Source organism: Salmo trutta, chromosome 29, assembly GCF_901001165.1.
Source record: "Salmo trutta chromosome 29, fSalTru1.1, whole genome shotgun sequence".
NCBI lineage: Eukaryota > Metazoa > Chordata > Actinopteri > Salmoniformes > Salmonidae > Salmo > Salmo trutta.
In genome coordinates this window covers 36597909-36614025 of record NC_042985.1, presented here as the reverse complement: position 1 = coordinate 36614025, position 16117 = coordinate 36597909, and the positions used below count along the sequence as shown (strand labels likewise).

Here is a 16117-nt window from a genome sequence, read left to right as displayed (position 1 = left end):
CTGAACCAGTACGTCCTGTCCTTGGATCCTTTGAACCATCTGTGTATATGGCCACAAAATTCTGATACACAGTATCCAGACGTCTCTTAAACAAATCAGATGGATCAACACCCTCCCCATCTTTCCCTAGTCTCTCCAATACTGCTAGATCTACTACTGGAGGTGGGAGTAGCCATGGTGGATTCACAGGGATAGCTACCGTTGGGTTAAACTCCCTTCCATACAGTCCCATCTCCTTCGCCTGGGTATTACCCACCCACCCAAAGCTCGTGTTCTGTCTTTGCTCATGTTCCCAGCATGCCTGAAATCCCTTTCGCAGGATGAGATACCCCATGTCCCTGTAGGCTAACCCAATAATTAATTGCCAGCTGCTGTCTCCTAATCTGCAATGGCATTTCCCCCATCTCCACTTGTAGTGCAGCCACTGGGGATGTCTGAAACGCCCCACTACATATTCCTTGTCCCTGTATGCCGAACCATACATTATACTTCCATAGTCTATTACAGATTGGATCAATGCAACATATATGGTCTTCAATGAGGCACACCCAGCCCCCCACTCCTTCCCTGTCAGACAGTGCATCACATTTAGTATCTTCATACACTTCCCAAGACTCTCTCAATGTGTTCTGCCCATGTCATTCTAGTATCAAAGTATACCCCGAGGAACCTGAAGGCCCCCACCCTCTCCAAGTTTCTCCCATATAACCTCAAGCATACCTCATCTCCCACCTTCCTCCTGGTAAAGAACACTGAGTTCTCTACAGAGAACCTGAATCCCCACATTAATGCCCACCACTCTACCTCATCAATTGCTTCCTGTACCTTCCTGACTATATATGGCACATTTCTTCCCCTCTTCCATAAGGCCCCGTCATCTGCAAATAACGACCTCCCAATATCCGGCTGTACCTGAGAGTAAACATCATTGATCATGATTGAGAACAACAGAGGACTAATCACGCTCCCCTGTAGTGTACCATTATCCACCATGTAGCTGCCTAAGAGAGACTTCCCCACCCTCAACTGGAAAGACCTTCCAAACAGGAAATCCTTTATCCAGTTGTACATTCTTCCTCCTACCCCCATAATATCAAGCTTGATTAACAACCCCTCCTTCCACATCATACGCTTTCTCCACATCAAAAAATACAGCTACAACAGTCCTTGTTCACCTGAGCCTTCCTGACCTCTGCTTCTCAGCAGAGCACTGGGTCCATTGTTCCCCTGCCCCCTGCTCTCCAGGAAGTAAGTTAGCCTCTCCATTATCATACGCTCCATAATCTTACATACATGTGATGTTAAGGCTTTTGGCCGATAGCTTGTATGCCTCGTTGGGTCCTTCCCCGGCTTCCCGGATTGGTACCACTACTGCCTCTTTCCAGCTGCCTGGTAGTTTCCCCTCCTCCCACATTCTGTTGCACACCAATACCTTACCTTTCCCCTCCTCCCACACTCTGTTGTACAGCAATACCTTATCAACACCAATACCTTATCCAGTGCCTCATCACTAATATCGGCCAGCTTAACACAACACACCTCATCTTTCCCAGGTGAAGTTAAATCCGCCTTACCTATTGCCATTTTCACCTCTGCCATTGTAAATGGTGCATTCAACGCATCATTTACATCCTCCCTCCTATCCAGCACTCCAGGATGCTTCTCTCGTTCTCGCTCTCCCCCTCTGACAAATTTGCCGAGCTATTGGACAAACGCTTTGGCCATCATCTCTGCCTTCTCATCTGTTACTGCCACATCCTTCCCACTCGTCAACACTGGATAATCCCACTCCCTTCTGACCCCACTCATCCTCTTAATCATCCCCCACACTTCTCCCACTGGTGTCGCCCTTCCAATGCTGTCACAGAACCGACGCCAACATGACCTCTTTGCCTGACGAATAGTTCTCCTCAGAGCCTGCTTATACTGAATCAGATGTTGGAAGTTGTGTCCTTTTCAGTGCTCCAAATGCCCTGTTCCTACTCCTCACCATTGCCCCACACTCCTCCGTCCACCGCGGGACTGCTTTCCTCCTCCTCCTCCCTGAACTCTTAGATATCACCTCAGTAGCTGCCCCCACTAAAGCTTCTTTCAACCAGTTATTCATACTATCCACTTCCCCTCTCAAATCCACCTGAGCCATCACCCGCTCACTTAACTCCTGAAACTGATCCCACTTTGCCCTTTCAAACACCCACCTGCCTACTCCATCCACTGACTCCTCCTCCTCCCTCTGGCCTACTGTGCATACTATGGGGTAATGATCACTCTCTACTGTCGACGACTCCCATACCTCCCACTCACAGATTCCTGCCATCACATTAGATACCAGAGTGAGGTCCAATGCAGACTCTTTCCCTGTAACTACATCAATCCTGGTCCCTTGGCCATCATTCAGGCACACCAGAGCTTTAACTTCTATCAGATTTTCCATCACTTGGCCATTTACAACCATCCAGAGCGTGTTGTGGGCATTAAAATCCCCACACCACATGACCTAACTTCTATCCTGGCTCTCCACCCTCTCCAACTCTTCTAGGTCCAATACCTGAAAAGGATTATAGTAGTTCACTACCACTATCATCCCTCCTCTCAACCACACCTCCACCACCACATATTCCTGTTCAATACCTTTGCCTAGCATCCTGTAGGGAAGTCCTTGCTTTATGAAGATGGCACATCCCCCGACCCCCCCACACCTCTGTCCCTACGAACCACAACATATCCCTGTATTATAAACTACACATTCATTTTGAGCCATGTTTCCTGCACACAAATCACATCAGACTTAGTTGGCATATCCACAATGTATTTATTGAACTCCTACCCAACAGACTTTGGGCATTCCATTGTAGTACTACCACCATAACTAAGATTAGAGGTTGACCGATTAATTGGAATGGCTGATTAATTAGGGACGATTTCAAGTTTTCATAACAATCGGAAATCGGTATTTTTGGACAAAGATTTGGCCGAATGTTTTTTTTTTTACACCTTTATTTAACTAGGCAAGTCAGTTAAGAACACATTCTTATTTTCAATGACGGCCTAGGAACGGTGGGTTAACTGCCTTGTTCAGGGGCAGAACGACAGATTTTTACCTTGTCAGCTCGGGGATTCAATCTTGCAACCTAACGGCTAACCAGTCCAACGCTTGAACCACCTGCTTTACATTGCACTCCACGAGGAGCCTGCCTGTTACGCGAATGCAGTAAGAAGCCAAGGTAAGTTGCTAGCTAGCATTAAACTTGTCTTATAAAAAACAATCAATCAATCAATCATAATCACTAGTTAACTACACATGGTTCATGATATTACTAGTTTATCTAGCCTGTCCTGCGTTGCATATAATCGATGGGGTGCGCATTCGCGAAAAAGGACTGTCGTTGCTCCAATGTGTACCTAACCATAAACATCAATGTCTTTCTTAAAATCAATACACAAGTATATATTTTTAAACCTGCATATTTAGTTTATATTGCCTGCTAACATGAATTTCTTTTAACTAGGGAAAATGTGTCACCTCTTGCAACAGAGTCGGGGTATATGCAGCAGTTTGGGCCGCCTGGCTCTTTGCGAACTGTGTGAAGACTATTTCTTCCTAACAAAGACAGCCAACTTCGCCAATCGGGGGATGATTTAACAAAAGTGCATTTGCGAAAAAAGCACAATCGTTGCACGACTGTACCTAACCATAAACATCAATGCCCTTCTTAAAATCAATACACAGAAGTATATATTTTGAAACCTGCATATTTAGCTAAAAGAAATCCAGATTAGCAGGCAATATTAACCAGGTGAAATTGTGTCACTTCTCTTGCGTTCATTGCACGCAGAGTCAGGGTATATGCAACAGTTTGGGCCACCTGACTCGTTGCGAACTAATTTGCCAGAATTTTACGTAATTATGACATTTTTTTTTTTTTTTTTTTTTTTTTCACCTTTATTTAACCAGGTAGGTTAGTTGAGAACAAGTTCTCATTTACAATTGCGACCTGGCCAAGATAAAGCAAAGCAGTTCGACAACATACAAAGACACAGAGTTACACATGGAGTAAAACAACATACAATCAATGATGCAGTAGAAAAAAATAAGACTATATACAATGTGAGCAAATGATGTGAGATAATGGAGGTAAAGGCAAAAAAATGCCATGGTGGCAAAGTAAATAAAGTATGGCAAGAAAAACACTGGAATGGTAGATTTGTAGTTTGAAGAAAGTTAAAAGTTAAAATATAAATAATATGGTGCAAAGGAGCAAAATAAATAAAATAAATAAATACAGTAGGGGAAAAGGTAGTAGTTTGGGCTCAATTAAAGATGGGCTATGTACAGGTGCAGAGATCTGTGAGCTGCTCTGACAGCTGGTGCTTAAAGCTAGTGAGGGAGATAAGTGTTTCCAGTTTTAGAGATTTTTGTAGTTCGTTCCAGTCATTGGCAGCTGAGAACTGGAAGGAGAGACGACCAAAGGAGGAGTTGGCTTTAGGGGTGACCAGAGAGATATACCTGCTGGAGCGCGTGCTACAGGTGGGTGCTGCTATGGTGACCAGTGAGCGGAGATAAGGGGGGACTTTACCTAGCAGGGTCTTGTAGATGACCTGGAGCCAATGTGTTTGGCGACGATTATGAAGTGAAGGCCAGCCAACGAGAGCATACAGGTCGCAGTGGTGGGTTGTATATGGGGCTTTGGTGACAAAACGGATGGCACTGTGATAGACTGCATCCAGCTTGTTGAGTAGGGTATTGGAGGCTATTTTGTAAATGACATCGCCGAAGTCGAGGATTGGTAGGATGGTCAGTTTTACGAGGGTATGTTTGGCAGCATGAGTGAAGGATGCTTTGTTGCGAAATAGGAAGCCAATTCTAGATTTCACTTTGGATTGGAGATGATTGATGTGAGTCTGGAAGAGTTTACAGTCTAACCAGACACCTAGGTATTTGTAGTTGTCCACAAATTCTAAGTTAGAACCGTCCAGAGAAGTTATGCTGGATGGGCGGGCAGGTGCAGGCAGCGATCGGTTGAAGAGCATGCATTTAGTTTTACTTGTGTTTAGGAGCAGTTGGAGACCACGGAAGGAGAGTTGAATGGCATTGAAGCTCGTCTGGAGGGTTGTTAACACAGTGTCCAAAGAAGGGCCAGAAGTATACAGAATGGTGTCGTCTGCGTAGATATAACATTGAAGGTTGTGCAATGTAACAGGAATATTTAGACTTAGGGATGCCACCCGTTAGATAAAATACGGAACGGTTCCGTATTTCACTGAAAGAACAAATGTTTTGTTTTCGAGATGATAGTTTCCGGATTCGACCATATTAATGACCTAAGGCTCGTATTTCTGTGTGTTTATTATATTATAATTAAGTGTATGATTTGATATTTGATAGAGCAGTCTGACTGAGCGGTGGTAGGCACAAGCAGGCTCGTAAGCATTCATTCAAACAGCACTTTCGTGCATTTTGCCAGCAGCTCTTCGCAATGCTTCAAGCATTGCGCTGTTTATGACTTCAAGCCTACCAACTCCCGAGATTAGGCTGGTGTAACCGATGTGAAATGGCTAGCTAGTTAGCGGGGTGCGCGCTAATAGCGTTTCAAACGTCACTCGCTCTGAGACTTGGAGTAGTTGTTCCCCTTGCTCTGCATGGGTAACGCTGCTTCGAGAGTGGCTGTTGTCGATGTGTTCCTGGTTCGAGCCCAGGTAGGAGCGAGGAGAGGGACGGAAGCTATACTGTTACACTGGCAATACTAAAGTGCCTATAAGAACATCCAATAGTCAAAGGTATATGAAATGCAAATCGTATAGAGAGAAATAGTCCTATAATTCCTATAATAACTACAACCTAAAACTTCTTACCTGGGAATATTGAAGACTCATGTTAAAAGGAACCACCAGCTTTCATATGTTCTCATGTTCTGAGCAAGGAACTTAAACGTTAGCTTTCTTACATGGCACATATTGCACTTTTACTTTCTTCTCCAACACTTTGTTTTTGCATTATTTAAACCAAATTGAACATGTTTTATTATTTATTTGAGGTTAAATTGATTTTATTGATGTATTATATTAAGTTCAAATAAGTGTTCATTCAGTATTATTGTAATTGTCATTATTACAAATAAATAAAAAGAAAATCGGCCGATTAATCGGTAGCGGGCTTTTTGGTCCTCCAATAATCGGTATCGGCGCTGAAAAATCATAATCGATCGACCTCTAACTAAGATCCAGTAATACATGGCTCCACCCTCGACTGATTGAGGTCATCTTGAACCTCTTCCCATGTCAACCCTGTCATACTCAGATGTCTCCCAGCAGCTTCCACTATTAGCTTAATCTTCTCCATTTTAGACTTTACTTCAGCAGTGCTATTGATAACTCCTGCTATGAACGTCACCAACTTTCTCTTATATACCATATCACCACCCACCTGCCCCGTTCTAGACACTCCTACCCATCTCTCTCTTGAACCTGTATCTCTCTGGATCTGGACCACCCTCACTGCCTTCGCATAAGACACCCTTCTCTCTACTCTCACTTGTTGCACCACCACTGCCTGCTTCATAGCCTCACACCCACTATATGCCACATTATGAGCACCCCCACAGCTGCAACACTTTGGTTGTACACCATCCCCACATTTACCATACTCATGCTCCCCTCCACACCTGGCATATCTAATTTTCTCTTTACATGCTGTTGCCACATGCCCAAACCTCTGGCATTTATAACATCTTAAAGGCTTCGGTACATATGCCCTCACATAATACCTCATATACCCAATGGTTACTTTATTTGGCAGTACCTGGTCCTTGAAGTGTAACAGAATAGACGGGCTATCTGCCCTAACTTCACCCCTTGTTGTTTGCAATCTATGAACATTCACTAGAACGCCTCCTCTCAAACTGTCCCTTACCTCTTGAATGCTAATAGGCACTCCTGTTATCACCCCTTTAATCCACTGCTTCCCTGTTTGATCATTCCATCTGCTCGACACCACCTTACACTTCCCTATTTGCTTCACTCAGAGCTTTCTCCCTCTGCGTCATGTCCTTACAGAACACCAACAAACTCCTATCCTTTAACACTTTAGCATTGACAACTTCCCCAATCAACTCCTTCATCACAGCCGTTAACGTTATCGGACTCATCGCCCCTACTCCCATTCCTCCATAAACTTCAGAATCACTTTATGCTCCTCACCTCCATGCTCGCGTCTTATCTTGCCCTTACTCTACACTTTCTACCCCCAGCATTAGAAACCATGTTGCTCTCCTCAAACTTCCTTTTCTGCCTTCAAACCCCTACTCCCTTTCTCTCCCACTTTCTTACGCCCTCCTTTATTTGTACCACTATGTTCCATATTTGCTACACTTTCTTCTCCATCACTATCTCCTACCATCTCTAACCCAAGTCACAGCACAGCTGTGCCGAACCGCCGCCACACGAGTCAGGTTTGTTTGTTTTTCCGCTAATTCTAACTGTTCACACAATGTCGCTTCGGGAAAACGCCGTCCTCAGCGAGTCTTCGTTCTTTGCTCGCAACTAGAGATTAAGAGAAGGGGCGGGTGAGTTTTGAAAAAACTATGGAAGGCCTTCCATAGATTTGAACCTTTTGGACTTTAATAAAAAACATGTATGTACATCACACTTTTTACGTGGAGTCTTGACCAATCCCCATTATTTGACTCCAAATAAGCTTTTAATTTGACACGTCAAATAACAGAATTCTATTATAAAAGTATGTATGTGATGAATTTGCACGTGCAAGTCAAGCGCCACCACTACTATCAGTAGCACTGTCAAAGCTGTACAAAAAAAGTCTGCAAACAAGCACACACTGGCCACGAACGACGTGTTTACAATACCGCGTCGGTACCTAGCTAGCACCAATACAACAAGCCTGAAAACAATGACCAGTAAAAACTGCAGTCATTTTCATTATTCTTAACAATGATTTAGGAATCCTTGTGAGTAAGTATTCGTTAGGTAGCCACTTGTTTGTTCGCCAGCTACTTAATCCTGTTGCCCAAAGCTAACGTTATAATCATCCAGCTAGAGAAACTCAACCGGATCGGGTTATGAAGCTAGCCACAATAAGGATTAGGCACAATAGTGGACTTTACGGTTTGCCGTCAAAATAAAAGTAACTATTTGAAAGTGATGCAGAATGTTACAACTGGTGGAATCATGCCATATTTAGACTAGATAATGTTAATACAAGGTTGGAATATGAAACAATGAAATGGGGTATCAGTCTACTCGGTGACACCCACAGAGCACAACTGTGAAGAGTTTACACAAATATTAGTGTTGTAGCTCTTATCGTGGACTGTGATTGTGTGAAATCACCTCCCCAGTCAGCCAATTATGTGTATTGACATTCATATTGCACTGTACAGCTTTACCTAAGGATTGGGGATCAATGAAATGGGGTATCAGTCTACTCAATACCCAAGATATTTTTCGCAACGTCCTCAGAGTTATCAGACTCCAAAACATCCATGCAGTATTGCTTTTCCTTGAGAATAGTGTTCAATACACATAGGTTGACAATACATGTGGCTCAATTCACAGTCCCGCAATAAGAGCTACGACACTAATGTTCTCTGGGTGTCACTGAGTAGACTGATTCCCCATGTCATTGATCCACAATCCATAGGTAAGGCTGTACATTGAAATAAGTATGCCTCAATGCAATTCTAAGGTCTAATACATCCAGTGTGATTTCAACAGATTTTTGTCAAATTAACAAATTGTATTTTGTTGATTTTATATAACAAGATTCCAACCTCGTTAAACATGATCTACTCAATTATGGCATAATTATACTATTTGTATACATTTGCATCACTGTCAATTACATACCTTTATTTTGAAGGCTAACAGCAAACCCATTGTGTCTAATCCTTATTGTGGCTAGCTTCACATAGATGTGTCCGACCGCCATTAATCAAATAAGAACTGTCTTGTAAATTAGGGTTATTTTAGATGACACCTAGCTATATAGTTAGCTAGCTAACTAAAGCTACTGAAACAGATATGGTTTTGCTGTGTTTTTGGGGAAGAACATTGTTTGCATCAAATCCATCAGCTTGCTAGCTTTTTTTACGACCAGCATTGTCCAGAACTTGGGGAAGGGCAGGTGCGCGAGACAACTTTACCAGCATCATAGCATACTTATCGATGAATCGTTGCTAGATATGAAATACGAGTGATAGTGTAAACAATGTGTATTAACTACGTAAAAAAAATATAAACACGTTAAATTGTGTGACGTGCAGTCATATTCAGGTCCTGATTGGTCAACAAGCTTATTTGACGTGTATATTTTTTGGCACGTAAAGACCCAAACGGCATTCCATACGGAGCTCCATGAATTCACCGACATTTAGTGACATTAACTTGGCAAATCGCGCAAAAAGATTCAAAATAAAAGTCAACCCGTTTACTTATACACAATATCACAAATTGTAGTATATATTTTTTGTCTGTTTCGAGATGCGTTCTGTTTCTCTGATCCTACCCTCCCATTTTCATGCAATTTAACTAGGTATTGAGGCTAGGTATTAACTAGGTATTAAACAACAGGTGTAGACTAACAGTGAAATTCTTACTTACGGCCCTTTCCTACAATACAGAGAAAAATTGAAATAATATAAAAAAATAACACGGGGAGTAAATACAAAATGAGTAACGATAACTTGGCTATATACACGGGGTACCATTACCGAGTACCGGCTTATTGTTGAGTTCTAGTGGTTATTTGTATTAATAAACTGGGTGGTTCGAGCCCTGAATTCGGATTGGCTGACAGCCATGGTATATCAGACCGTATACCACGGGTATGACAAAACATGTATTTTTATTGCTCTAATTACGTTGGTAACCAGTTTATAATAGCAATAAAGCACCTCGGGGGTTTGTGGTATATGGCCAATATATCACGGCTAAGGGCTGTGTCCAGGTACTCTGTGACGCGTGTCGTGCGTAAGAACAGCCCTTCACCGTGGTATATTGGCCATATACCACACCCCCTCGTGCCTTATTGCTTAAATAGGTACTCCATTCAAAAATGTAATTATTTTAATAAGGAGCATCAAAGTTTATTAAACGATAATGTTAAATGTAAATCAATTGAAAAGGAATTAATGATTGACATTTTAATATTTTGTATAATAGTTTAATTTCCAATCCACTAGATAGCACTGTCCCCCATGCTGCTCTCTGTCATGGGTCTGAGGATTGTGAAACAAAATAGGCTCTTGAAACACATCTGTGCATTGGTAGATGTGCTATACATTGTTATACACAATTATTACACTGCTAATAAACGTATCACTGTTATTGACTGTTATAAACACATTACATTATAAATGTGTGGTCCTGTAGCGCATGGCATTGCACCGCCAGGGTTGTGGGTTTGATTCCCGGCGTACGTAAAATCTATGGTTAAATTACTGTATCTTGTTTTCGATAAATGGCGTTTGCTAAATGGTATATATTATTACATTGTTAAAACAACAGACACACATTTACATTGTATGTTGCTTTTTCAAATGAATATATGTGTGGAAAGTTCACATCAATTGGAAAGGCAGCACATTTACTGTATCTATTTAATTAATACCGGATTCAAAAGTTGTGGACAGAAATGTGGGTAAAAATAAATAAGGGAAGGGTGTAGTCACTATTAACCAGTGATCTACTATAACACAGGGCATAATGTAAAGTTAAAATAGGATAATAACACATCTTGTTCTTTTAAGTCAGGATAATTGGTTATCATGGCTATGTGTAACAGCATTGGGATCCCCTCTGGAACCAGAACTGATTTCATTATTAGTGAACCGATAGACCCCCAGCTACTGTACACACACATACCATTCGGAAAGAACTCAGACCCCTTGACTTGATGCACATTTTGTTAAGTTACAGCCTTATTCTAAAATGGATTAAATTGTTTTTTCCCCTCGTCAATCTACACACATTACTCCATAAAGACAAAGCAAGACCAGGTTTAGAATTTTTTGCAAATGTATCAATAAAACCCCCCCGGAAATATTACATTTACATAAGTATTCAGACCCTTTACTAGGTACTTTGTTGAAGAGCCTTTGGCTGCGATTTTAGCCTTGAGTCTTCTTGGGTATGACGCTACAAGCTTGGCACACCTGTATTTGGGGAGTTTCTCCCATACTTCTCTGCAGATCCTCTCAAGCTCTGTCAGGTTGGATGGGGAGTGTCGCTACACAGCTATTTTCAGGTCTCTCCAGAGATGTTTGATCAGGTTCAAGTCCGGGCTCTGGTTGGGCCACTCAAGGACATTCAGAGACTTGTCCCGAAGCCACTCCTGCAATGTCTTGGCTGTGTGCTTAGAATCGTTGTCCTGTTGGAAGGTGAGCCTTCACCCCAGTCTGAGATCCTGAGCAGGTTCTCATAAAGGATCTCTGTACTTTGCGCCTTTCATCTTTACCTCGATCCTAACTAGTCTCCCAATATTTTTTTCTTTCTGTTTTTTAATAGATTTGAAAACAATTCTAATAACCTGTTTTTGCTTTGTCATTATGGGGTATTGTGTAAACATTGATAATGATTTTTTTATTTAATCCATTTTAGAAGAAAGCTGTAACGTAACAAAATGTGGAAAAAGTCAAGGACACTGAAAACTTTCCTAATGCACTGTACACATAGACACAGCAATACTATTATGACAACAGTATTGGAACAATGATAGTGTCTGTTGTGGAACTATTATTTTCAATGTTCAAAACCAGAAATAGAAAATGGCTCTTCTACTGAACTAAACTTTAAAGTCTAAACACCTTCCCCACTCAATGATGAGCTCTATTCACTGTAAAAGTACAGGATGGCAATGAAAGAAACAGTCTGTCTTGAGGATTGTCCAATAGTGTGCTCCATCATTCTTGCCAATGCAGATTAGACAAACAAGTTTGAGTTTAGTGTTGTAATACTGTAGAAACTATTTGACAGAAAGTTGTACGAATGGTGCTTTAGAGTAGAGACATGGTAAGTAGTTAAACCATGCCCTCTCAACCCTCCTGTCCAAAGTCCTCCGTGAACTTCCTGACCTTGAACAAGTCCTCCATGTTGACTGTGGGCCTCATGGAGGATAGTGAGTGCAGCATGTCAGTCTGGAATGCAGAGGGACACACCGAGAGGACGAACAAAATCATGAGCATGGTTCAGCAATTACACAAAAGTGAGAGTCAGTTTGCAATGCCTTGACGTGTATGTTGAAACAGCATGTTCTAGTATGTTTGTGAGCAGTGAATGTGAGTGAACATAGTAAGTGTGTCTGTGCTGTGAATGTGTGTTTCTCACCATGCAGATAATGGGCATCAGCAGCTTGTCGCTTGGCACATCCATCCAGGTCAATTCTCTGGCAGCCGGGTCCCCAGGCGAGCACCAGGTCGGTCATCCACTATCAATTGACTGTTGACACGGGATGGCCCTCACACCTAGAGTACCATCACACAAACAAACTCTCCTTAATAGTAGAGAAAGCGATACACCTTTAGTGTGGTGTACAAGAGTCAGCTGCAATAGAGTTCCTATATTATGTGTATAAGTTACCTTTTTGAAGTGTGTGGTTGACTGCACTTTCCTGACAGGCTGCATGTGCGCATCTCATACGATGATGCTGATGTCAGCCCCAGGGTAGCCTGATGTCTTTTTGGCGAGCTTACGCAGGTCTGCGTCACTCAGGCTGTGGGCTAGGGTGCCCAGGTGCAGCCGGAACATCTGGGTCCTAGTGGGCTCACCTGGGTGAGGGATGTAGATACGCTTCTCAAACCTGACCGTGACATAATGCACTGATGAGAATGATGTGTATTGTGATGGAGCCGGAGGGGATGGCTGCCGTTTTATCGGCTCTTAATCAACCATGCTATTTTGTTAGTTTTTTCACATTGGTCATGACTTGTACATAATGTTGCTACTACCGTCTCTTATGACCGAAAAGAGCTTCTGGGCATCAGAACTCCGATTACTCACCTCAGATTAGATCAACAGTTTTTCTTCAATGAGTCTGATGGGAGGGAGACACGACACCTGACCAGGCCCAGATCCCCGTCATTCGCTGGAGAAGGAAACAGATTTGGCGGAAAAAGATCAGGGTGCCTTGTGAGTATCAGGCGACGAGTGGCAAATCTGCCTTCCGTCTTGCTAGCTAACGTACAATCGCTGAAAATAAATGGGACGAAATGAAAGCACGTATATCCTACCAACGGGACATTAAAAACTGTAATATCTTATGTTTCACGAGTGGTGCTGAACGACAACACTAACAAACAGCTGGCGGGTTATACACTGTCGGCAGGATAGAACAACAGCCTCTGGTAAGACACAGGGCGGGGGCCTATGCATATATGTAAACAAAAGCTGGTGCACAATATCTAAGGAAGTCTCTAGGTTTTGCTCATCTGAGGTAGAGTATCTCATGATAAGCTGTAGACCACACTATCTGCCTAGAGAGATCATCTGTATTTTTCATAGCTGTCTATATAACACCACAGACTAAGACCACACTCAATGAGCTATATACCGCCATAAGCAAACAGGAACTTTAATGACGGGATACTTCCATCAGTTTTACCTCATTTTTCTTTCAGCATGTTAAATGCGCTACCAGAATGGGGAAAAAAAATATTCTAGACCAGCTTTACTCTACACACAGAGACGCATACAAAGCTCTCCCTCGCCTTCCATTTGGCAAATCTGACCATAACTCTATCCTCCTGATTCCTGCTTACAAGCAAACATTAAAGCAGGAAGCACCAGTGACTCGATCTATAAAAAAAAGTGGTCAGACAAAGCAGACGCTAAACTACAGGACTGTTTTGCTAGCAGACTGGAATAGGTTGCGGGATTCTTCCAATGGCATTAAGGAGTACACCACATCAGTCACTGGCTTCATCAATAAGTCCATCGAGGATGTCGTCCCCACAGTGACCGTATGTGCATACCCCAACCAGAAGACATGGATTACAGGCAACATTTGCACTGAGCTAAAAAAGGTAGAGCTGCTGCTTTCAAGGAACAGGACTAACACGGAAGCTTAAGAAATCCCGCTATTCCCTCGGACGAACCATCAAACAGGCAAAGCGTCAATACAGGACTAAGATCGAATCGTACTACACCGGCTCCGACGCTCGTCGCATGTGGCAGGGTTTGTAAACTATTACAGACTACAAAGGGAAGCATAGCCGAGAGCTGCCCATCGACACAAGCCTACCAGACGAGCTAAATAACTTATGCTCGCTTCGAGGCAAGTAACAAGCATGCATGAGAGCATCAGCTGTTCTGGATGACTGTGATCACGCTCTCCGCAGCCGATGTGAGTAAGACCTTTAAACAAACAGGTCAACATTCACAAGGTCGCAGGGCCAGACGGATTACCAGGACGTGTACTCCGAGCATGCTCTGATAACTGGCAAGTGTCTTCACTGACATTTTCAACCTCTCCCTGACTGAGTCTATAATACCAACATGTTTCAAGCAGACCACTATAGGTCACCTTAGTGTTCTTGGGCACAGCGACTGCCTAAATGACTACTGACCCGTATCACTCAAGTCTGTAGCCATGAAATGCTTTGAAAGACTGGTCATGGTACATCAACACCATTATCCCAGAAACCCTAGACCCACACCAATTTGCATACCGCCCTAACAGATCCACAGATGATGCCATCCATATATTGCATCCCACACTGCCCTTTCCCACCTGGACAAAAGGAACACCTATGTGAGAATGCTATTCATTGACTACAGCTCAGCGTTCTACACCATAGTGCCCTCAAAGCTCATCACTAAGTTAAGGACCCTGGGACTAAACACCTCCCTCTGCAACTGGATCCTGGACTTCCTGACCGTCCGCCACCAGGTGGTAAGGGTAGGTAACATCACATCCGCCACGCTGATCCTCAACACGGGGGCCACTCAGGGGTGCGTGCTCAGTCCCCTCCTGTACTCCCTGTTCACCCATGACTGCACGGCCAGGCACGACTCCAACACCATCATTAAGTTTGCCGATGTCACAACATCGGTAGGCCTGATCACCGATAACGATGAGACAACCTATAGGACGGTCAGAGACCTGGCCGTGTGGTGCCAAGACAACAACCTCTCCCTCAACGTGATCAAGACAAAGGAGATGATTGTGGACAACAGGAAAAAGAGGAACGAGCACGCCCCCACTCTCATCGACAGGGTAGGTAACATCACATCCGCCACGCTGATCCTCAACACGGGGGCCACTCAGGGGTGCGTGCTCAGTCCCCTCCTGTACTCCCTGTTCACCCATGACTGCACGGCCAGGCACGACTCCAACACCATCATTAAGTTTGCCGATGTCACAACATCGGTAGGCCTGATCACCGATAACGATGAGACAACCTATAGGACGGTCAGAGACCTGGCCGTGTGGTGCCAAGACAACAACCTCTCCCTCAACGTGATCAAGACAAAGGAGATGATTGTGGACAACAGGAAAAAGAGGAACGAGCACGCCCCCACTCTCATCGACAGGGCTGTGGAGTAGGATAAGAGTGGAGTAGGATAAGAGCTTCTAGTTCCTTGGGACCACATCACCAACAAACTAACATGGTCCAAGCATACCAAGATAGTCGTGAAGAGGGCACGACAAAACCTATTCCCCCTCAGGAGACTGAAAAGATTTGGCATGGGTCCTCAGATCCTCAAAAGGTTCTACGGCTGCACCATCGAGAGCATCCTGACTGGTTGCGTCACTGCCTAGTATGGCAAATGCTCGGCCTCCAACCGCGAGGCACTACAGAGGGTAGTGCGAACGGCCCAGAACATCGCTGGGGCCAAGCTTCCTGCCATCCAGGACCTCTATACTAGGCAGTGTCAGAGGAAGGTCCTAAAAATGGTCACAGACTCCAGCCACCCTAGTCATAGACTGTTCTCTCTGCTATGGCACGGCAAGTGGTAAGTCTTGGTCCAAGAGGCTTCTAAATAGCTTCTACCCCCAAGCCATAAGACTCTTGAACAGATAATCAAATGGCTACCCAGACTATTAGCATTGCCCCCCCCCCCTTTACATTGCTGCTACTATTATCTATGCATAGTCACTAATAAC

At 43.5% G+C, this 16117-nt stretch overlaps 1 pseudogene; it reads right to left on the bottom strand.

Annotated features, from left to right (window-relative positions):
- Positions 1–12047: 12047 nt before the first annotated feature.
- On the bottom strand, positions 12048–13089 carry LOC115167747 (vacuolar protein sorting-associated protein 4A-like; annotated as a pseudogene).
- Between the last annotated feature and the right edge of the window lie 3028 nt (positions 13090–16117).